This window comes from Passer domesticus, chromosome 14, assembly GCF_036417665.1.
Source record: "Passer domesticus isolate bPasDom1 chromosome 14, bPasDom1.hap1, whole genome shotgun sequence".
Classification (NCBI taxonomy): domain Eukaryota; kingdom Metazoa; phylum Chordata; class Aves; order Passeriformes; family Passeridae; genus Passer; species Passer domesticus.
In genome coordinates this window covers 13,458,063-13,481,150 of record NC_087487.1, presented here as the reverse complement: position 1 = coordinate 13,481,150, position 23,088 = coordinate 13,458,063, and the positions used below count along the sequence as shown (strand labels likewise).

General features: G+C 41.6%; 1 protein-coding gene and 1 long non-coding RNA gene across 3 annotated transcripts in view; one reads left to right on the top strand and one right to left on the bottom strand.

Annotated features, from left to right (window-relative positions):
- AGBL1 (AGBL carboxypeptidase 1) overlaps positions 1-23,088 on the top strand; it is a 365,053-nt gene that overhangs the window by 327,893 nt on the left and 14,072 nt on the right. The window lies entirely within an intron of this gene.
- Positions 15,225-22,088, bottom strand: LOC135280946 (uncharacterized). The gene is made up of 2 exons (XR_010347746.1): positions 21,911-22,088; positions 15,225-18,987 (listed from the first exon to the last, which is right to left on the bottom strand). It is a non-coding gene; the product is annotated as an uncharacterized LOC135280946 (long non-coding RNA).

Here is a 23,088-nt window from a genome sequence, read left to right as displayed (position 1 = left end):
CCTACTTTTATCCTAATTAACAGGTACCTAGGAAAAAAAAAAGAAAAGAAAACATTTCAGTAGAGAGCATTTCTGTTTATCTTTTGCCAGTCTTTTTTCTCCCACCTGTAAAGAAGCTGTAGTATTTCTGACCTCAAGCTCCTAATTCTTTTTCAGTAAATTACAATATCCTTTGAGCAATGCAAGTACAGTTCTCAGGCTGGTCCTGGTGCTGCTGACTGTCAGGATTGGGTGGGCTCTTCCTCAGGGCTTGGGTGAGCTCAGCAGCTGATTTCAGTCCAGGCTGGTGTTCCAGTGCAGGCAATGTCAGTGATATTTTGATTTAAATGGGATAGCAGGCTGGGGCTTGTGACATCAGCACGGCCAGAAAGGTGAGTGGGGCATGCACAGGGCCAGAGGGCTGCAGGAACCCAGCAGCTGTCCATCATGCACACCCTGGGGACAAGAGCCACAGCTGAAAGCTGGACAAATGGTTCTGTCACTTTGTCCATCCCTGACCTCCTCTGAAGTTATCCATTAGGGCCTCATCTCCTGCCACATCTTTTATCTGTTTCACACTGCAGGGTGCTTAGCTGGTGGCTCTGGTTTTCCTCTGCTTGTGGGTGCCCAAAAGCCAAAGGGGAGCACAGCCAAGTGTTTTTGTTAAGAAATTCGGTATTCTTACTCCAATTTGGAATCTCAGTTACATCAACAAGGCCAAATAGGACAAGGTCTATTGATGCCATTAAACCACTGGCATACTATGGACAAAGAATGAGAGTTCTGAAGTCTTCCTGATGATGAAAAGGCTCTCCTTTCAATAGGTTTATTTCTGTAAGTTTTGTTGATCAAAACTATTTTTTTTTTGTTTGCCTGAGCTGCCCCTCCAGCCATACTTACCCCAGTCATATTCCAGGACTCAGTGTCTGGGAAAGGATAAGTTATGAATCTCCTTAAGTTTTTTTCCACCAGTGCTTTTATGTAACTTTAGAAAGCAGAACCTTTTCAGATTCAAAAAGAGGGGCGGAGGGGAGTATGGATAACCTAAAATATATGTGTTGATTGCTGCTGTGCCTCCCACTCCCATTCTGCATGCAGAGCCTGGAAATGCCAAGGCAAAGGTGTTTCCATGGTGTTTACTGTTTAGACCTCTGCAGTCAATATCCCGCCCTGATAATAGCAAGGAGCATGTTAACATGTGATTTTCAGCCAAGATCTGCAAATTCAGAAGTGTTGAGAATATTAGCCATGGATATGAATAAAGAACTGGATTTCTGGATGCTTTGCAAGCTTCCCATGCCCCCAAGACAACAATTTCTCCACACAGATAATAAAGAGACTTGCTTTCTCCATGTTGAGTTCTGAGGCAGAACTGCTGATGCCACAAACATTTTATTTATTGCCAGCCCTGATTAGATTTACCAATATTTAGCAGCCAGACACAGAATTAAGTGATTTTAAGTGGTCACATCCTATTAAACATTTGTCTTTGACATGGCCCTGTTAATTGCTTTGCTCTGCTTTGAGAAGCCAATTCAGATTCTTTTAAAGGTCTGTTAAATAAGGAAGACAATATGCTGCCTGTTTTGTAAAAGCTGACAGCAGTGTTCAGGTAAAATAAAGATGAATTCAAGGAATTTATTTCCCAAAGATGAATTCAAGTTATTTATTTCCCAACTAAACTGGAGTTAATTTTGGATAATGATTCACCTTAGTTATTTTAACAGCAAGCTGAATAAAACAAGAAAAGTGAAATGGCATCAGGAAGGTTTTTTTTTCTGATAGGACTGAATTTCTGAATGAAAGGATTTTATTTTGCTTTTTTTAATAGAGTTTAGTGGGTTTAATCAGACATATCATTAATGTAGGTCAATTCAATCAATTTTAACTCAAGAAAGTGAACATTCTGGAAGGGGAAAGAAAAAGACACAGTAATTTTTGAACATATATATCAAGAAAAAATCAAAAGCTGAAAGAAACTTAGTTTTAATTCACTAAAAATCTTTTTATTGAACGACCGCAATTTGCAAGTTTTCATTTTGTTTGCTAAGGGTGTTTTTTAAAATATATGCTTTGGATTACCCTGAAATCAATCTCTTTTCTGATCTTCCAGAAGTGCAAGAAAAAACAACAAAAAAAATTCCTTATTCATGCACCTCTGCTCATGAGGGAGTCTGTCTCTGAAAGCATTCCAGCACACTTTCACAGCTGTTAGAACTTCAGATTGCTTTGATAGGATTCAGGGAGATGTCCAGACAGTGAGATCTTCCTTGATACTTTCTGACACTCACTATCAATAACATTTCTCACCAGATATCCTCTTCATTGTATCAGCATGAGCTATGATCGGTAAATTCTCACACACACACACACACACACACACAAAAAGAAAAAAAGAGCTTACAGTGAGATATGTCTAATGTTTATCTTCATGCCTGTTTCATGTCCTCAAAACAAGACTTGCAAATGAGAGAGACAGGAAAGACAGAAGTGTCAGCCCTGTGAATTTGTATTAGCTCAAAAGATCACTTATATCCCCAGTTTCAAAAAAGGTCAGTGAGTCACCATGATGGGTGACTCTGCTCTAATTTTGGTTGGACTGCAGGAGACAGCTCAGATCTGTCAGGCACCAGGCTCTGAAGACAAGCTCAGTCTCAGTGCAAGGAGAAGGTAAAACATGCCCCGTCCTGTGCTGCTTTTCTCATCTAAGGGAAATGAGAATATGGAAAAGAGTGTGACAGGAAAGATGGACAGAAAGAACGAGAGCAAATCTGCTCCTTGGCATGGAAGAGGAGGATGTGAGCACGTCTGACTAAGCCATGTCTGTTGAGGGAGGCTTGGAAACACTGGCATGGAGCTGCTGCCATGTGTGACTCATTGAAAGTCAGCATTAAGTGAAGTGTGGCTGATTTGTGTGGCTCATGTGGAAAGTCACTGTTTAGGTGAAGTGGAAGATGAACCTAAGGGATTAATTGCCAGGTTTTTTCCAGGGGTTCCCTCAGTCTCCGGTTTGCTGAAGGTATTTCTGACTGAGCAGCACTGGGAGCCTCATGAGAAATGCTGCTCCTCTGAGCTGGCCAGTCTGCTCTGCAGAACAGCTGAGCCCTGGCTGAGTGTTTGTACAGGGAAGAAATCTGGAAGGAGCTGCTTTTGTGGCTTAAATGTTTCAAAAGGCCCTGGTAGATGTGGATTTAAGTCCAATTTCTGTTGCAGAGTCACTAAAGAGGTGTGAGTTGCTTGCCTCAGCTGCCTAACACTGGAAGAATACTACTTCCCATTACTGCTTTCCTGTCCTATTCAGATCATATTCCTTCCTGTGGAGGAAATCTATCTCAGTTGGCAGTGGCATAATGCCAAAACCAAAGACTCCAGTAGTCACAAGCAAGGCATCTGAATGTTTGTATTATTGCATTCCTGGTTTTAAACCTCTGCCTTCTTTACAACATCCCTCAGCATGAGGGGCTCACAGTGCCTGGGGCTGAGTTAGCAAAGTCAGCAGATGATTCAGTTTGGGCAGTGGCAGGAGATCCAAGGTGCCATGTTTGGATGGGCTCCTCTTCAGGGTTCAATTTTCCCCCTGTACAATAATCCTCAAGTTCTCACTTTTTTAAATAAGTCCAGTGAGGAGAAGGAAACAGCTTGAAGAGAGACTACAGAGCCAGAAGGGGGTCTAGGGGACAGGAGAAAGTAATTTATCTGTAATTCTGAACTTCTCAGTTTCTCATGACATTGCACAGGGCACACTAATCCATGACAAACAGGTGCAACAGTGAATTTCTTATCAATCCTGCTGCTCACTTTCCCACTCCTCCTCCAGCTCGGGCAATCAAAAAATCAGATCACTGAAATTGCATTGTGGGAGCAAATACCTCAGTAAAAGGAATGTTTGGACTCAGGGTTTCAGTCCCATAATCTGAATACCCACAAATGGGGTGAGCAATTTTTAATTATGGGTTGATTCATTTTTGTTCTTCCATTGGAGAGAACTTAAGGGCACACCTGCCCACAGGTCCTGGGTCTGTCACACAGACTGCATTTCCATCAGCAGTTCCCAGCCAGTTCCCTTGCACAGCACTCTGCTCACAGGCCCATACAATAAGTCCTTCTGATTAAATATTCCCCAGGCCTTTCCTTTATACCTTGTTCTATAGATCTGCTGGACATTAGTGTATGTATGTGTAGACAAATAGATTTGATTTATGGAAACTATAATGACCTGCAATGAGATAATCTCACCTGTCCCCAGAGTGTTAATCTTCATTTCCCACAGTCACTTACTCCTAAATCTGACTAAAGGCTACTGGGTCTGGCAGGAGAGCTATAACAGCCTTCTCCTGCTCTGAGATAACAGGAGTGGAGCCTAGAAAACAAGAACGTTGCTGACAAGCCAAAGAATCCTCTATAAATTACACAGTCATCCTCTAGATTTCATGGAAGCTAATCCTATTTGTGTTTTGCTCTGTGTTTCTCACCAGTCAGGTTCCTGCCATTATTACACCTGTAACCTTCTCTTTCTTAAGCCTCTCTTTTAGCATTCAAGCCCAAGGTCATGCTGCAGAGCTCCAGGCTGACCAGGCAGTGCCTTGAGATTTTAAGTGCAACAGGTCTCATGCTTTTATGTACACGAGTGCACTGGAATTATTATTTGAATGGATTTGCAAGCAATACAATATCATGGCTGAGTGTTCCGATAAGACTGAAAGAAAACCTTTTGAAAATATTTTGGTTCATGAAAAAGGAATAATTAAATGTTTTAACATGTTGTCCTGGTTCATGGCTAAATCAGCCAGAGAAATCTTGTCCTTTCCCACAGAATGGAATTTTCATTTTCTGTCCAGCCTGGGGGATATTTCCCCATTCTCAGGGTGCTGGGTGGACCAGAGCAGCATTCCTGGCACAGTGCAGACATGTCAGGTTCTGAGATGAACACACGCTCATTAGAGCACAAATCAGGACACCCGTGGTCCGTTCCCAGACACAGCCTTGGCTTTATTAAATCCCCTCTGCACCTTAGTGACACCAGATGGACACTGCCTTAGTGAAAGCTTTTCTTGGGTAATAACAGCCCTGACATATTTATGGAATAATGTGTGAAACATGTTTTTAATTAGTGGCTGCAAAGGTGCTCTTTAAGCTCGTCAATGCGTGCGTATTTTTATGTAAGCGAAATAGGGGAGCAGTAAAAAAGGAACCTCATTGATCCCAGGAATAATTTGTCATCATGAATAAGAGAACCTGAGAGTCCTTGTGTTAGAACTGTTGATTGTAAAATAAACAGCACTTTTTATTGAGTAGCCATGCCTGCTCCCCAGAGCCTGCAGATCCATTACTTACACTGCTCTGGTCTCACCATGAAGCCAGTCAGTCAGCAGTGTGCATCCTTCTTCTCCTCAGGTCATCACAGAACACTTCAGCTGTGGGGTTTTTCTTCTTTTTCTTTTGCATTGTTTATAAACCTGCCAAGGTCTGAAGAAGGAACTTGTGTTTGTCCCAGAGGTCACGTATTATACAACTCATTTGCTGGTTCAGTTACAGACACCACAAGCTGTCTTCCCTTCAGTTTGCAAGCTGGAACCACTTTCCATTTGTAATTGAACCAGCTCTTCCCCATGTGTGTGGTGAGACCTGTTGGACATTGCATCTGTGTCTGATCCTGCTCAAGCTGTACTAAAACTATTCAAGATATCTGGAAAAGAGGTTTGGGTTGTAAGGGGTTGGCCAGATCCCAGGATCCCTTTTTTATTCTGGGATTTCAACACTTAGCAAAGGTTTCAGTGGTGATGTTCAGTAGGAAAAGAGGGAGCTATGGAATATGAGTATCTTTGCTTTTCACAAGGACTGATGAAGGCAAAGTGAAATCATGAGCTGTGCCAAGTTTCCCAAGAAGCTGGTTTTGTTAAAAAAAAAAAAAAAAAAAAAAAAAAAGAGAGAGAGGGAGAAAATTCCCCACGGAACCTCTGGATCAGAGCAGGGCACACAGCCATTGAAGCATTTAGTCCTGGTTAGTGTCTTCAGCTTGGTGCACAGCAATGCATGGTTGTCATGAAACACCAGAATGGGTTGCTGATGGATACAGGATGAAAGACCCAGAGAGGATAAGGAGCTTAACACAAGCTTGGGAAGGGTTTCTGGACTTTGTGCTACCTCAGGGACAAGTACTAAACCTAAAGAGGACTGTGAAAGAAAAGAGAAAAGAGGGAAGGTGGTGTACAAGAGCTTCAAAGTGCAAGAAAGTATGAGACTGGCCCTTTCTCAAGAGCTTAGAAGCAAAATTGGCTTCCTGGAGAGAGAACATAAGAAATCTGGCAACCTAAATATATTTAAAGGGCTTACAGCTCTCCAGGGAAAATTTTGAGGCTATTGAAGTGGAAAAACCCATTTGCTAAAATTAAACAGGCTTTTTTTTTCCAGAAAAAGAAAAAAATAAAAAACTGACAAAGCAGACAAATGTTTGGCAGGAGACCCAGAAAAGAAAAAAAACAAACATTACAACCTGGCAATAGCAACACCATGATGTGGGAAATCTGGGTGGGGGAGAGGTCCAGCCTGCTTCCCCTTTGTCTTCCACAAAATCTACAGGGGGAAAGTGAGATATTAGTCCATGTAGAGTTTCCTAAAGAGCCAACTTTGCAAAAAGAAAACTCAAGAAAAAGAGTTCTTTAAAAGCCAGAAAAGAGGCTTTCCAAGCAGAAATTTGAAAATGTAAGGCCAGTGAGAACTGTTGCAGAGCAAATGTTGAACAAGCCCTAATAGCTGGTGTGAGATAGGGAATGGTGATTGCTGCTCCACCTTGGGCTCCAGCCTAATGCTGAAACAGGCATGGTCACAGTGACTGGCTCATGTGATGAAATGGCAGGTGCTGAATGATTTTTGCCTAATTTGACTGCACATTTTGAAGAAATTGGCTGTGAAAATGTTAGTGTGAAACAGTGCCTGGTCCAGGCCTCTATCCCTCCATGGCTGAAGCAAGGCACACGCCGCTGAGATGGATTTATTCATCTTGGGTTCTCAGCATCTGCACCCCTGCAGCCCAACATGTGACACCTCAGCTCTTGCTGTGGCAGCAAGCTGTTGACCTGGGATTGGAGGTTTGCCCCAGGGAGGAGAAGAATCAGGGAGAGAGCAAAGTTCCCATTGAAACAGCCCATAAATCTTGGTGGTGTTTGTGGAGTGGGTGGCAGGTCATGGAGAACATCTCTGTGCTTACAGGAGGTAAGGGTGAAAACCCTCCACTCACAGCAGTGGAATAATGTGGCTTGTGGGAGAGATGCCCTTGTGTTTCCATGGCCAGCTAGGTGTGAAGGGCCCCAGAAGAAGGTCAGCATTAACCTGCCTTGTTAATACTGTGAGCCAAAATGTCGAGCTGATCAGCCCTTCCCTCCCTCAAGTATGCAAGATGGATGTAGATCCTCACAGAATGTATTCCCCTAAGATCAATGACCTGGTTAAGGCTAATTACCACATGCTCTCACTCTAAATTAAAAGGACCTTAGTAACTGAAAGCCCTGTATGATTAAGTGGCTCCAAATATTAACTGTGATAAGAGTGGTGTGGAGTTTCAAGGTTTCCTCAGTTCTATGTATTTGTCACTCTCTGAGCCCAGCACAGGGACTGCAAATAGAACTTGGGGTCATTTGTCAGTTGGGAGTGGACAAACCAAAGAATGCTTTTGAGCACCAGCTTTGTCTGAGCAGCCAAAGTTTGATCCCTGGGGAATTGACTGGGATTGTGAGCCTGGTGCTCTTCCACCAGCATCCACCCTGCTCCTGTTGCCCCTGCTGTCACCCATGTGCTGAGCCCAGGGCAGCTTTAGGAGAATTTTCTCCTTGACTTCATGTGAGTGCTGAAGGTGCTGGTGACTCCTGAGCAAGTGCAGAATGCAGCAACAATGAGACACCCCACTGAAAACTTCTGTGCTTTGGGCTTGGCTGATACAGGAGGTCTGCTGTAGAGGCAGCAGCTTTCTCCCCCTACTGCAAGGGGAGAAAGGAAGAAATCTTGGAGAAGCAAAGCTGAGGGCTAATGGAAATGATTCCTTTATATTCCCTACAGCTGAGGAGACAACAGCCTGTGAGCAACCCTCCAGTCTCAGAGCAAATGTCCAGCTGGAGCAGAATAATCCCTCTGTCCATGGCTAGTAGTGGGTGCTTAGAAATGAGTGAGGAAAAAAAACAGAGAAAGAAAACTCCCTGTCAACACCTCTCCTCATTTTTGAGTAATCTGCAGCTTAAAGAGTCCCAAATTGCAGCTTGGATCCACTTCACTGTGTTTAATAAGCCCTTGATGTACTTTTCTTCCATGAATTTGTCTAATTGCTTTTTGAACCCATTTATACTTTGGGCAATGAGCTCTACAGTTTGATTATGCTTTGTGTATGAAAAAGGGCTTTCTTTTCTCTGCTTAAATCTGTGGCCTGATCGGTTTATTCGGTGCCTCTTGTTTCTGCCTTAGAAGAAAGAGTGGAAAATTGTTTGTAGTCCCTTCTGTGCTATTTATGATTTTATATAACCCTTCATATACCCTTCACTCATCAAACTGATGAGTCTCAGCCATCTGAGTTCTGTGCCCGGGACCTGCTCCATCCCCACCTGGTTGTACTTCAGCCATCTCAGTGCCCCTTCCATTTCTACAGATTTTTTTTCTCTGAGATGGCACAGCCAGAATAATCAAGATGTGAGTAATCCTAGCTGTGCCTTTTATTCTTTTGATACTCTAGATATTTCCTGACTGTTACTAATATAGTCTTGACCTCCACTGAGCACTGAACTGACATTTTCAGAGAAATTCCTAGTGATTCCAAGATAACTCCTGAGAGACTCCACCCAATCTGGAACTATTTCTATGTATTTACAAATAAAATTTATTTTCCTCATGTGCAACTCTTTGTGTTTATCTGGTATGCAAGGGTTTTTACCATTCACTTTGTGAAAAAATATTCTGAAAGTTGTTCTACCTGCATTTCAAATAGACAATTTTTCAGATTCATCCCTCATAAACTACTGACCTTCTCCCTGGTCAACTCTGATAAAAGAATTTATTAGGCTTTTCCACTTCAGCTTTTCCTTTCTTGAGGGCCCATTACACACTAATCATGAACTGCCAGCATAAAATATCTGACAGGTTTCTTGTTTCTGATGTGCTTGAATTGTGACTTCAATTGCCTCTCAGGAGCTGTTTCTGGAAACGTTTTTTGCCCTGCCATATGACAGATTAACATTGAACTTGGACAAGACCTTTTCTGTTTTCCTCCTTTTGGCCCAATTTGTGCTCTTCAGTGGATATATTCTACTTTAAGTGTATTTTAATTAAAAAAATATTAAAATACACTTAGAATAGAATATAACAGATTAACATTGAACTTGGACAAGGTCTTTTCTGTTTTCCTCTTTTTGGCCCACTTTGTGCTCTTCCATGTATATATTCTACTTTAAGTGTATTTTTTTTTAAATTTATGACTTAACCAAACATAGCCCTTCCCCCTGTATTCACTCTTTCTGCAAATTTTGATGCTATAAATTTTGGTGAGCAGCTAATGTGATTTTTCAATAATTTCTATGCCACAGGAAAAGTTTTTTACCCTCTTAGCTGTTGATTTTCTGCTTCATTTTTTATGAGGCTGGCTTTCCTCAAGATAAATTCTAATGCTACAGAAGTGAAGGGTTTGTTTATTTGTTTCTGAATCCTACAAGGCTGTTGCATTGAATTAAATTGTGCCTGTTATTATAGATGGATTCTTAAATAGCTGTGTCTCAAATCCAGTCCTGGTCAGAACTGGATGAGGAGTTGTCTTTTCCTCCTACAGGAGCTCAGAGCTGTGTATCCAGACTTTCTGTATTCATCAAGCTCAATACACAGACATGTATTAATAGGGACTGCAGAATTATGCCTGGCTGGGACATGGATTCCTTTCAGGCTCAAACAGTTCATATGATAAATAACTGGGTTAGCATATAAACAGTCTGAGATCTTTGGAGTTTGCTTTTGGTTTTTTATTTTGTGGGCTTTTTTTAGGGGTCTTAAATTTTTCCTGTGTGTGGTTTTTGTTTTGTTTTTTAATATGGGGATTTTTTGGTTTGTTTTTTTTTACTTTTATTTATTTGTTTATTAATAATTCACAAGTCTAGGTTTCCAGAAGTAGATTCATGTATTGCATCTCTCTGTGCTGTGTTCCTGCCACCATTCACATGGAAAAGGAACAGATCTTCAGTGTGATAATGTCCACCTTTATCCAAAAGTATATTGTTGCTTTTCTTCAGTTGCTCAGAAAATCAATGACTGCTTCTGAAAGTTTGTAATTACATTGTCTTTTCTGCTATTCTGAAGATTTTCCCCAAATTCTTCCACTTTATAAATAGTATTTTAAAAAATCCCAAAATGTGCAAGGCTTGTGTCATCTGTACCAGCATTTCCTGAAAGCTGGCTCTACTATCTGATGCAATAAATATTGCCTAGAACATCCAAGACTATAAATCAGTAGGAGAATAACCTGAACCCAGTAGCAAATTACCACAGGCAAACTGACAAAGCTGTAGAGAATTGCAAACTTTACTTGAACCCAAACTCAAATGTTTAATATGTGGGACCTGTACATGGGGTCAGCTGGACTGCAGACCCTTTCTCTGTAACCCTTTAATAAATCTGTGCCTTTATTTTTAGTAGCAGCTTTAACTGCCAAGTTATCTGTCATGTCTGGCCTGTCTGGTCTTCTTCACTGTCATATCAGAGTGCTCATATTAAATAATATACTGGCACCATGTTTTTGTAAGAGGATTTTGATAAGCAATAAAGGGAGAGTCTGATAGCATTGCTATGAAACTCCTGAAGGAGAGCTGAATCCTCCCATTCTGTTCTCAAATTATTTTTGCCAGTGCCTTTTCCAGAACAGCTTTGCTGGCTGTCCCAGCCCTACATTTCTGAAGCATTCAGCAAAATTCAGGAGACAAGTCCTCACAGTGTGACCTACAGCACTGCCCACCTCTGTATCCCTACAATCTCCTCTGTGCCTGGAGTGCCAGGTGAGGGAATGGTGGGATATTCCTTGCTCTTGATAAATGGAGACAGGAATCAGGTGGCTGAGCTCATTTCCACTGTAGCCTTGAGCAGGCTTGAAAGTTGGAAGTTTGAACATCTCATCTGCTGCCCTTTGCTACCTGCACCAAGGTCAGACCTACTAAAGAAGGGATCTGCATTCATTGTCATGGAAAAGAGGAGTTTTCAAGGTAACTGTCATGAAATGGGAAGGCTGGAAACACAAGGCAAGTAAATTAGGCTACTTTCACCTCCCCACACAGTTTCTCTTTATTGCCCATGTGCTGGAGGAGGATTCCTGGGCTGTGCTTCCCCCATCCCTGGGCTCTGAAAGGCCAGGGGGAGTGGTGAACAGCAGCACACAAAAACATAATTGCTTTCAATTTTCTCTTTTGTAGTGAAATTTTATGATCAGGATGCAGGGTGATCTGCAAGACAAGTTGGCAGAGGTTTTGGGCCAAACATAATTTGGGATTGCTGCCTCAGAAATTCTGGAACTAGATAGAGACAAAAATGCTCTGAAAGCAGGTTGAGAACTAAGTACAGTGTTTGTTATTCTGTCTGTCTTACTCTGGCAAGAGACTGGAATAATAAGAGGTGGGGAAGCATTGTTTCTGCTATGGATACAGAGTGATTACTTTTTTTTGGAATGTGTCTCTTTAGAGGAGATTTATAAAACTGACCAAGGCAATCTGCACATTCCCAGCAAAGGTCGGCAAAATTACAGGCGGCAATCTCAAAGGTGGTGTGGCAGAAATGCTCCAGCAGTGATTTATAATTCCCCACCAGCTGAATTCTGATGGTGGGGAGTGAGTAGGACAGGAGTGATGCAGTGCCTTGGAAGAGAGAGTTGTTATTTATGCACAAATACATTAATAATCAAAAATTATGAGGAATGAGAGAAAATTTACATGGCAATTTAATAGGATTGTGGGAACTCCTGATATACTTGTGAAATTTTGAATCCAAAAAGGGACTCCAACAAATTCCTTTTCCCCATTTTTAATGGGGGTTAAACAGATTTTAGAAAATATTAGGGTAAATTTATTAAATATTATGTAGATTTAAAAAACCCACTGGAGATTCAATAGCAGTTATTTTTGAGTTATCAAATCTTTCCTTGTGCTTGTTAGAGATCTTGGTAGATTAAACAAGGAGCCAGGTCTAGCAAATGTCGAAGTTTAATATTTAGAGTCAGTCTGAATAAACCATGGGTGGATTTTGCAATAACATGTTCGAGATTTAACAAATATTGTCTCATCTCAAGAAAATAAATGTTAAATAAGGATGAAGCTAATAAGGTTCAGCAAGAGAAGAGCTCCATTTACAACTCTTTTATGTATTTAATAAATACATTTATTAAATGAAGTGCAGTGCTCATTGGAGATTGTATCAATGTAAGAAATTCATCTCTGGTATGACTTAATCAGACTAATTCCCCATTTATTAAATGTTCTGGAGATTTAAAGAGTCCACATCAAGCTTAATGTGCATCTGGAAGGCTCTGTAAAGGGTTCATAAGGAATGGCAGCAGTGGCAGCCTTGGGGTTAGGAAATGTCTTCCTTTATTCTTGTGCTTCACCCCAGGAAAGGGACATCTGAAGGAAGGAGTGGGAAGTCATTTTGAAATGAAAATATTTCTAATATTAAATTTGTGTGGGAGAGAAGCTTCTGGGCCTGGTCATGGGAGACAGAGAAGCTCATACCCAGAAGTAGGAGGACAATGAGTTAACTGGGGTTGTAGCTGTGAGATTATAGACTTGACACACTGGGACAGGCACCAAGAATCTGGAACATTGAATATTCAGCATTTTTAGCATTAAGGAAAATATATATCCTGCAGATTGCAGTGGACTGACCCTTTAGCCACAGTCCAGGTGGAATAGCAGGGCAAGCATCTGTTAGTCATTTGTCTTTCTGTTCTCTACCTGTGATTTCTATTCCTGGCCAGCTCAGCTCTCAACTGCCTTGCTGAGACAAACAGAGAGGTGATGAGCTGATCTGGCCATTTCATGTGTGGATGTCTCTCCTCTGGTAGCTGGAACGAGGCTCTCAGGTCATGCCTGGGGCCCCTGGTGAGCTCCTAGATGGTCTCAGGGCTCAGCAGCTGCTGCTCTGGACAATGGTGTGCTAAGAACCTGAAATACAAGCATAAATTTGAGCCCACTATTAACCCCAAGTGTGGTTTGGTGACTCAAAATTCACACTGTCCAATGTCACCATGCTCTTCCCAATGACAACACAGCAGCACGCTCAGTGTTCCCAGAGCATTATCACTTCCATGAACTCCTACTGCACATGGTGCCCTCAAGGATTGGCCACTGCTGTGAACACAGCAAAATTCAGGATGTGACTTGATAAGCCTGGGACAATTGTATTTGACTAGTCTTCAAGCAAAAGTGATTGAGAGAAAATTCCTAGTGATGACATTTGCAAAGTGAAAATCTCAACTTTGGCTCGGCTTAGTTAGTTCAAAAGATGGTGTAAATTAAATGTGGATTCTTGCTACCTGAAGCATATTTTTAGAGTCTCCCACCATCTCTAATAGAGGGAGACAAAACAGGGGACCCTCAACAAGGCAGGGGAGGCCAGCAGGGGTGCACACTTAATACAAACAGCACTATTTACTGCTGTCTGCTGCTGTTCCAGAGCAGATTTCCCAACAGCAGAGAAAACATCTCTCAGAAGAGATAATAATCATAATTGAAGTCAGAAAACCCTCAAGTATCTTTGTGTGTGCAGTAATCACAGTGGGATTAATAACAGGGAGAAATGTTCTGACACTTGTGGTGTGTTTTGTTTGGGGCAGGGGGATGAGTTGTGCTGCACAATCCCCAGGGATGGCTCTTGTCTCTTAAAGGACTTCTCCCCCTGACCCCACTGAAAGTGGGGTGGTATCTGGTTTGCCTCTCAGTGGAAGAATGACCAGAACACAAGATGGACCTGGCATGATGGAGCTGAAGCTATTTAACATTCTGGCACTCCACACAGGAAGAAAAGAGAAGCAAAGGAAATCTAAGCTGATGTTCAGCTCATACCAAATTTTGCAGGAACAATTATCAAATGCAAATACTCTGGGCACTTGCTTAACAAAGCAAATCTAGCCATTACCTGCCTCTGTTCTTCTATCAAACATCCATTAAAAGAGAAAATTCTCTTCTATTTTTTTCCTCTCCCAAGGTCTATGATGTTAATGCAAGTTGTCCATCAGAATCCTCCCTGTATCACCGTGCCAGAGGAAGCTGGCTCCTGCTAAATGCTTCTTGTGTCACATCTGATAACGATGATAACTCTGCTGGGCATCTCCTTGTGCTGATCAGCTTTTTTACAGCAGGAAGGTTTATAGCAGGTGAGAACTCCTCTTTTTACAGCAGGAACACAGAGAAAACCACACTTTTTGCCAGAGCAACTCCCACATGTTGGCAGGAAGCCACCAACCAGATTAACCCATAGGAGCAAGCGAGATGTGCTAAAAAAACAGCCATTGCCTGAGCTGGTCACTTTTATTTCTAAACCAACCTTGACCTGAATCTCTATCAGCTCTGACTACAGCATCACCTGCTGCTGATCCCTTCTCTCCTGGCCAGGGTCCAAGGGCAGCTCAGTCCTATCCATTTCAGAGCCTGAGATAGTGAAAAGACCCCTCAGGTTATCAAGATGTCAAGCAAATATTGAAAAACGGGCAAAAGACCTGAATACTGAAGGAAAAAAAAAAAAAAAAAGAAGAAGAAAAAGAAGCAGTATACAGCTGTAGAAAGCCTCTCCTCCCCTAAATGGACATCTGGGTTTTCTCCTTGCTGTTAAACCTGCTTCATTCCTCCCAGTGTGGACAGGCTGCCCCTCCTGCTGTGGAAGCTGGGCTCGCTGTGCCAGGCTGGAGGAAGGTGGCAGTGCAGCAGGTGTCAGCAGTGACGCACCAAAGCAGACAAGTGTCAGCATTCCCTGCCTGCCAGCCCCTCTCCTCCTCTGCCACTTCTATGGTGTGCAAATTATTGCAGCTTTTTGCTGCCTTCAACAGGATTTTGAAAATAGATCATCTGAAATTAAGGTCACTTTTCTCCCTTTTCTGATTAGCATTGAGCTGCTTTTATATCTCAGGGGTGGGGAATAAAATTTAAATGAGTTTCAACAATTATTAGGAAATTTTCTTTAAGATGGCATTAGGTTCTTGCTTCTGAGATCTATTTCTTCCCAGCAATCAGTTTTAAGAGTCACTATTTAATTTAGGTGACAGGTCCAGGGGAGTGAGACATGGGCAAATCTGAGGCTTAAAGTTAGAATAAAAGAGAAATCGAATGGAATTGGGTTTTACACTCTGTCTTTCAAACTGGGCACATTGTTATTCACATTTATCACCATCTATAAAAGATGCAAGAAGAGGAGGAAAAAAGCAGGAAATGAAATGCCAGAAAAATAACTGTCTTTAAATGATGAGCAGCTGAAAAAAGCCAGAGAATTCAGACTGGAAAGGACACCCTGAGATAAGGCCCTGAATGCTGGATTTGTTAAGGGAGAGATGAGCTGGAAGACATAAAGATTGATGTGGGAATTTACAAAACTCTTCACGGTGAGAACTCAACTAATTCTTAACTCCCTTAATCTGCAGACCCAATTATCTTCACCCCATCAAAATTTGTTCCACAACAAGCACAAAAAGCCCAGAAAGCAGCTCACCATAACATTACCTTTCCATTCCTACCAGTGTTTAATAGCAGTGCTCTGCTGAGATTTCTCAGCACTAAGAATCCATTACTTTTAACTCAATATGCCACAGTACTTTATGAGCACACTAACTAGCACTGTAAATAATTGAAAATAAGTGATACTTGTTAAAATAAATGAACAAAGTGTATTTTGTAATGCAGTACCTTTGATTTTTTTATTGTGTTTGATTGCTAATTTGTAGAATTCTCCACTCCCAAATACATCTCTTAGTCATTAGTGGAACTTGTTCTGATCTGTTTCATGCATAGAAATGACTCCATGGTTTTGATATCAGCAAAATAGGGGATTTCTCAGCTATGGAATATGTCAGTTAAATAAGACGAAAGGACAGGAGTTGCTGCTGTTATATAGTTTAGGAATTTATGCTGCTTGTTCCCCATCCTACTGAAGCTGGAGTGCTCTGTAAGTGGAGGCAATGGGAGAAAAAGGGGGTTGGAAAAATTGAAAGTCACAGATATTTCTTTTATATGAAGTATAAATTTAATATAAACCAAATTTTTCTGGGTTTATTTTTCATAGGGGTGGAGTGAAAGAACCATGAAATTAGTTCCTTTTTTTCTGAATAAAGGAGTAAGAGGCTGGGTTGTTCCTTCTCTGTGTCAGTGCCTCCATCACTGTCATTCCAAGAGACACCAGGGTGAATGCCACCAGCCTGGTCCCACAATCCACACTGGTCAGATAACACCACATCAAGCAAATTATATCAGGGACCATTTTATGGCTGTACCAGTAACAGCCCCAGAGCCTGAGAAACTTCTGGGCATGCTGACCCAGCAGAGCAGTGCACAGGCAGGCACCAGGCTACAGCTGCTTGCTGGGACAAAGGTTCTGTGTGTATTGACTCAGTTGCTTCATGTGGGTTTCTTTTCTGGTGGCTGCATTTACATCCAATGTTGATTGCTGCTCACCTTCTACATGCTCATGTCTTTGTTCTGTATCAAAGCCTGCTCATTATTTTAGAGTCTTATCCCGCTTGTTGATACTAAACAGGAATGGTTTGCCCTATACAATTATGGGAATCACATTTGAAAGGAACTTCAGCAGAGCAGGAGATGCATTTCCCTGCCCCAAGGCAGGGTGAACTGTCCTCCTATCATCCCTCACAGATGTTTGTCCCATTTAAAACTACCAGAGGCAGGGACTTTACTGAGTTCCTGGTGCTCTGCTCTCTTCATCACTTGGAAGTTTTTCCTAATATCTCTTCTGAGACTTTCCTGCAATTTATTCTTGCTTCTACTTACCCAACCAAGTGAAAGCAAAGGACAGATTACTGCCTTTCTGAGTGTCTTTTTAATGTTATTCAAAACTTAAGATCCCCACTGAATTTTCTCTTCTCTTAGCTGAACGATCCCAGGCTGTTCAGTCTTTGCTTGCAGGTCGTGTTTCAGTCATTTGATCTTCCTGCTTTCCTTTGGTCTCTCTCCAACAAGTCTGCCTGTCCCTTGAAGTGTGCATTAAAACCTCACAACGATTGCCTAGGAAAGCCTCCAACACACCAGGTTTCAGTGCTGCTTAAAAGAGCTCATACCTCATGTCCTAGGATTTCTATTTTCCTAGGATTTTCATTTTCACGTTTCCAGCAAGCAGGTACAATGAAAAAGTCTTTACAGCACTTGGTTGCTTGTTGTTCAGTCAGAATAAAAGTTGGCTACACTCACTCAAGCCAAATTCCCAGCTTGCTGGAGCAGAATTTATTGAGGACTCCAGGATTTGACCCTCAGTCCCGGATCATGTGCATGGCCTCAAGATGTACCAGAAAACAGTTTGTTAGCTAACCATCTCTGCTTTTTTAAAATAAGGGACTATTTCAAAGTGAAAGAAGTCTAGCAGTGTGTCAGATTTTTCCCTATGCATGAATTTGTATCAGCCATATGGAAAGGAAGAGGCGTAGGGCACCAAATTTCCATATAAAGCCTTTTCACCATGATAACAAGGATTCAAAATTCCTTTTGCAGGCAGAGTCTAAAAGGTTAAACATGCCAGTAGAGCTGCCACTGTCACCCTCCCCAGTTTTCCCCCAAAACAACTCATTTTTTTCGACAAAGCCAATTATCTGAAAATGACAGGAAATGATTAGTCATGTTAATTAAAAATAATTTTCTTTTCCACTCCTAAAAAGGTCAGAACGTCAGCTGTATGGAAAATTGAGCCTTCATGCACTTTCATTTGATTTCCCATTCAAAGTCTAATTAGTTACAATTTGTTGTTAAAAGAGATCATTTTTTTGATAAAGCCGACATTTTTTATCCTCTCCCTAGTCATTATGAGGTTGATATTATTATTGTACTATATGTGTATATGATTTCATCACACAGGCTTATCAAAACAGCCTTATATAATGGGCACAGAGGGAAAAGACAGGGTGGAACTGGTGAACAGTTTGCAGTTATTTCTACTCAACAAGAACTTGAGCAACACAAGGCAGCTGCACCAAAGGCCTCACAGTCAGAGGGTTTTGTTTCACCATTGCTAAGTAAAAAAACAAAAAAAAAAGAGTTTGGAAACACCATTAGGGCTGTCCCTGATGCTGGGTTTTAAGGTTCCAGAATGCAGAGCCAAGACAAGACAGAGATGATAAAGCAGCAGCAGAGAATGGTGGGAAAGGTTCATTTTGATTTCTCTGAGAGAAGGGCCAGGGAATTTCCTGGGCTATCTGATCAGCTCTGCCATTTGCACATCCAGTCCTAACCTCACTCACCCCATGCTGGGTGGGCTGACTTTGTCTCCTGCATGCAGTTCACACAACCTGCCCTTTCCCAAATTTTGTGTGATGATGAGATGAATTCAGGGAAAAAAAGTGTTCTTCTGTCTTCCATGGGGAGTTTCCTTAAGATGTTTCTTCCTGGTTTTTTCACTCCTTTCAAGAAAAATAAGTCACATGACCAGTGACTAATACACAGGAAATAATGCTGAAGGTTGAACACTCACAAGTTGTTTATGTACAAACTCTACACAAAGAGACAATGCTGACAGGAGTGAACAATTACAATATCATCCATAACATACTGGCACACTCCCTAGATTCACAGAGACTTCCTGACAGGCTCTGAGTGATAAATACCAATTTGGGAAAGTCTTCAATAGGAGAATTGATTAATTTAAAGATTTCCAGTCTCAGCTTGGCTCATACTGGAACCAGTGCTCTGACCCTTTCAGGTCCCCTTGAGGTAGGTTATTCCCAAAGAAAATTGGTTTTTCTTTTAATGAAAATTTGTGCTTCCACGTCTCCTCCCACCTCCTGTGGGTGTGGCAAACCTGAGGAAGAAATAGAAGTGTTATTACTGAAAATAACAGCTTAGAACAGTTTCAGACTAACTCCCAGTGACTTAATAGAGCCCGTCAACATGGAAAGACCATTGAGCAGCACAAGTCAAATGAGAAACCACTTAGCAGCCCAGCAGTGTGGGAGATTAAAATGCTTCTTTGCAGAATATAAAGGTCAGTGAGGCAGTAAATTCCTTAAAGGGGAAGACAAAACATTTCATGCATGAAGGACCAGGGTGTGTTTCAGCCATGTGTCAATAATCCCTTCTAAAGGAAAATATATTAATAATTTTAATTTGGGGAGTTGATGGCACATGGAGGCAGCAAGAGTGCTGTGGTCAGTCACAGGCTCCCCAGATGGGATGGGAACCCTCAGAGGCAAAGTTATGCCTGGTTTTCTAAACTCTGTTATAAACCCACTTCTAACACCTGAGAGAGCAGCTCATGCCATGAGACACCAACCCACCCTGCCCCAGTCTCATTCCCTCTTCTCCCTGCCATCCAACCTCCTAATGGGATTGCTCATCCAGTGGGCACACAACTGTCTGTGTGTGCTGACATCCCTCCTAAAGAGTTTTAAATTGCACTTGTCATCCAGATATTTGAGTGAATCTGTGCAGCTCACAAGCAACAGTGCCCTTGTCATCCTGTATGAGTCCACTTAGCTAACTGAAGTGCTGTCCAAAGACTTCCTTTTCCTGACCATCACTGTAACCTTTCTATTCTACACAAAAGGAAATTAAAAAACCTAATGACAAAAGCCACAAATGAAGCATTAAGGGGTTAGTTTTGATGTCATGCTAGGCAGTGGTGGCATGTGAATGAACCAACCAGAGTGGAAGAGTGAGCTGAGAGCACCAGATGTACTCATAAGTAGAAAGACAGAGAAAGAGAGAGGTGGACAGTTTTTGTAGAGGTGAAGTCTCCTCTGCTTTGGACCTCTGTGAATTCAAAACCATAGTACTAGTGGACATAGGAAGCTGTAGCAGAATCTATCCTCTTGCCTCTCTTTTCCAGCTCCATTTCCTCTGCATATTATTGATGATAATAATAACAGTAATAATACCCAGCTCTTAAAGCTTTTCCAGAAAAAGCTGATGTCTCTAAGCCTGCTGCCAGCAGGGGATATGGAAAAGCTTGCTATGAGAAAATGCTGATTCTGAGAATCTGAGTGTTTCAAGGGACAGTATCAATTTCATCTGACTTTTATTTAACATTCTGCTTGAGTAAGGTTGAAGCTCTTCATTTCAGCCTCATTGTGTTGACTCTTATATGAATTATATTATTCACAAAAAATATGTTGCAATGGGGCAATTTACAAAAGTAGTTTAGGAAGGGAAAGTTAATCTAATGAGAAATTTCAAAATATTGGTGTCCTTCTTCAGAAATCATTCTTTTTTTTTTTTTTTTTTTTTTTTTCTGAATTTTCTCTGTGAATAACAAGAACTGAAAAGTTTGGGGGGCACTGGCTGGCAGCCAGAAGCTCCATAAAGACAGTGATTTTGAAAGTGAATCCAACCTATTCTAAAGGTCACAAAAATGGGGGTGGGGAAAGTAGACTGAAATTCCTGTAAAATGTAGGAATCAGCTTTCCTGAGGAGATGCCTATGACTGTGGTTTTTTTAATATCTTTTTCATGAGTCCAGGAGCCTTTTAGAACTGGCTCAAGGTTTCTCAGCAGCTTGGGCAGGACTGAGCAGTGCCGTTCCACAGACAGGGCACTGGGACATCAGAAGGAATACAGAGGAGAAAGTGTGATAAAAAATTATGCCCAGAGCAGGCTCTGGATCTCTCTCAGCATGGGAGCTGCAGTCCTTCAAACTTCCTGCAGTTGTGCAGTTGGGAAAACAAACCACTTTGCTCCCTGGAAAACACACGGCATCATCCCTGAAGGTACTGCCACCAGGACACAGTAATTAAACTTACATCTGTACCACTGGCCTGCTCTGCATCCCTTGAAGCATCACTTCATCTCTGCCTTCTCATCACCTTCTGGTTTTGTCCAATTTAGCTCTTCCTGAGGGCAAGGACTCCAGGTGCCTCTTTAGTGTCTAACACAACCCTGGTTAGCGCTTTTAGGCAGGAATATGTTACAGATAATAAACCTGAGAGCTTGGATGATGAAAATAGCCTGGGGTTTTCATTCAACACTACACTCAACATGAGCATATATGAGATCAGATCTTGCATTATCTTAATCTTTCCAATGTGTTTCGTGGCACCAGGAGCTCAATGAAAGCCATAAAAGCAAAGCCATGAAGTGCTGCTGCCTGCATCCACCCAAGCTTGACTTGGATGTGAAACCACGTGGAAAGTGCACACTCACTATAAATACATTAGGGAGGAAAAGCGAGGAAAAAAAAAAAACAAACATTTCAAGGAAATGGTAAATGGGAAAAAGGCTTCTGAATTTTTTAATAACACATGCTCTGATTGAAGGGTTTGCTGGGGTTCTTGTTTATAGTTCTGCAGCGAATAAAGTACTCTGAAATAAAAGCTGTTTGGTCCTTTCAAGCTAGCAGCCCTTTGTTCACAGCACATTACTGGAACAATTTTTAAATAATGACTTAATTATTTTTTTATTCCTTGAAAGATGTTTTTTTGCAGTCAGAGTCTGGTTCTTTGTTTTCCTGGTTTGCACACTGATTCATTAGTGCTGCTTGCATCCAACTTGTAGAGGTTTATTTGTTCAGCTAGAAATGGAACATTAACATTTTAAGAGAATGATGTATAGCTTTTAGAGATAATATTCTTTCTGTCCTATTCTGCTGTTTCTCTCTTAGAAAGTGTAGAAAACCACATTCTCTCACTCCAAAATGATGAGTTTATTATTAACAGTCATCACTTGGGACATGGTTTTCTATTTTCCCCCCCAACTTTTTCTGATAAAAACACATTTTCTGCATGCACTTACCGGACTGAAAAGTTAAGACTGGCAGTTTTGTTCAGGATCAAGGAAAAGGCAGGCAGGACACCAACTTTTTTCACCCTGGAGTCTTTCTGAAGGCAAGTTAGGACACCCCTGTCTCTCCTGCCTGTGAACTTGTCCATGGCCTGGGGCACTCACATCTGCCCAGGTCTGATCTCTCACATCTGAGTGCCAGCAGTCCCTGCTACTCTAGAACACCTGAGCAGGAGTTAAGAAGGTTAACACCAAATCCCTCTAAGATATTGCCCCACTGAGGGAAGAATAAATCCTGCGTTATGTGCAAAATGCTGCATTGAAAGGGTGTTAAGGCTGTAAAATCAGGTACTTGTAAATTAAACCAAGTCATAGTTACAATTTCCTACACATCTGCAAGTGTAAGCACTGTGACATTCCACCTGCTTCTCTTTCTCTCTTTGTATCTTGGATAGAAAAAGTTTGGTGAAATGTAGGGGAAACCTTACATTTCTGATAAGGAGAACCTCCCCACCAGCATAGTATGTAACTGCAGAGTATGTGGATACAGAGTTTTTCCATAAAATTCCTGCTGGAACTTCTTAAAATCAGTAAAACAAAGAATTTCTATCTCTTCAGGTACTAGTAAATGACTGGATGATGTACGAAGTAAAACTTCAAAAATAAATTCATAAATAACCCAACCCAAAATTAAAAAGTCAAACTCATCTGGCATGAAATGAGGCACCTAAACAGTTTGTCATAAAATGATAATTTAGGAGGCTATTGCAGTACCTACTTGTGCCTTTTTAGCTTCAATATTTAACAAAATCAAGTACTTCTATTTTCCTCTCATAGGAACACATTTCCATTTTGCTTTTCCCAGACAGCCCTCAAACATAGAAAATCTGCTGGCAATGGCAAAAACTCAGCTCCTGCCCACACCTGTGCTGTAGCTGTGCTACCCTAAGGCAACTGTGCAGTCCAGAAGTGTTCAATTCCATCTTCCTTCCTCCAGGTATTGGCTTCCCTCCTGCAGCTTCCCAGTCTTGAACACAAGGTTACATCTGCCAGGGTTAATTTTTGCAGCATCTTGACCTATCTGAGGGCAGGAATTGCAAGAGGGGAGGCAGGGGGCTGTGGCTGAACAGTCAGAGCTGGTAAAATGTGGGGAAATTCAGGTGTGGGTGAGACTTGAACCTGTGAGTGGG